The following is a 1,337-nucleotide window of genomic DNA, read 5'->3' on the forward strand; positions in this document are numbered from 1 at the left end:
ATAGATAGATAGATAGATAGATAGATAGATAGATAGATAGATAGATAATAAAACTACTCCAGATTCTAGACCTAACTATGGATGGAAATGACCTGGGGACACAGATTTGTGTTACATTCCAATGTGGTAATGGCTTTGTGAGGTTTTCACAGTAAAAGAACAAAGAAAAATCATAAATTAAGGTATTTCTGAAATTTATGATGCAAAATTATCAAGCATGCACGTTACAGTAAAATGGAGAAGTCTCTGGGATGGGCCTCAGGTATTTTCTAGTGAGATACTTAGCTTTTGAGCTAGTAGAGGTGTCTGCTTGCTCATTCCCGAGAGGATTTTACCTGATGATCCCCATAATGGCAGGTCGTATGTAGATTGCCCAGGGCAATCTTGCTGTGGACCTGTACTTTCCAGCCCTCCACAATCGCAGCTCTGATCAGCCAATCAGCCTTAACTCAGGTGATTCCCTTTACAAATGCTCTCACTTTGTATTGATTTTTGTAGAAGCTGAGGATGATTCGAATTAGTTTGTGGTAGACTTCAGCTGTGTAGACACCCAACGTCTTGTGTGTCCTATTGCTATTAAGAAGGATGTTCTGCATAGGTCTCTTAACGTTTGTTTAGTATGAAGCATAATTGAAATCTAAAATTTCCATGACTCTTTTCTGTCCGGAGGATCTTGGTGTGCCCAAAGGTGGGAAATTAAAGCCTCCTTCCATGGCATTGCTCTGCAATTGCCCTCTTTTCTCGCCTCACTGCTTTTGACTTAAGGCCTATTGTCTAAGCGTTGCTGTCCCTGTGTTCATCGCATGGGGTGTCTGTTCTCAGCCTTCCACTCTCAGTCTGCGCACGCGCTCATAAGTGAAGCGAGTCCCACAAACAACATACACTTGGCTTCCTTGTGAAATGCAGCTCAGCCAGTCTGTATTTTTTAGATTGAATTTAATCCATTTATGTTCAAGGGAATTCCCGAAAGGTAGAACACACTAGTGAAGCTGTGTTCACTGTTTCTGGTGCATTTGTGAGTACTTTCTTTCTTTTTTTTATCATCTTTGTTTGCAGTTTGATGGCTTTATGAAATGCTGCTTTCTGTCTGTTTTAGCTTTTGTGACTACACGAAACATTCCGGTTTTATGATCTCCTTTTCTTTAAGGAGACAGATCTGCTGCTGTCTGGCGATTGCAATAGCCTCTACTCCAGCAGACGGCAGACTCTATTCTCTACTGTTACAGTTTTGAAGTGAAATGTCCCCACAGGCTCACAGGTTCCACTGCTCGGCCCCTGGCTCTTAGCGTTTGTGTGTGTGTGTGTGTGTGTGTGTGTGTGTGTGTGTGTGTGTGTGT

Source organism: Psammomys obesus, unplaced genomic scaffold, assembly GCF_907164565.1.
Source record: "Psammomys obesus unplaced genomic scaffold, mPsaObe1.curated_primary_1811, whole genome shotgun sequence".
Taxonomy (NCBI): Eukaryota; Metazoa; Chordata; class Mammalia; order Rodentia; family Muridae; genus Psammomys; species Psammomys obesus.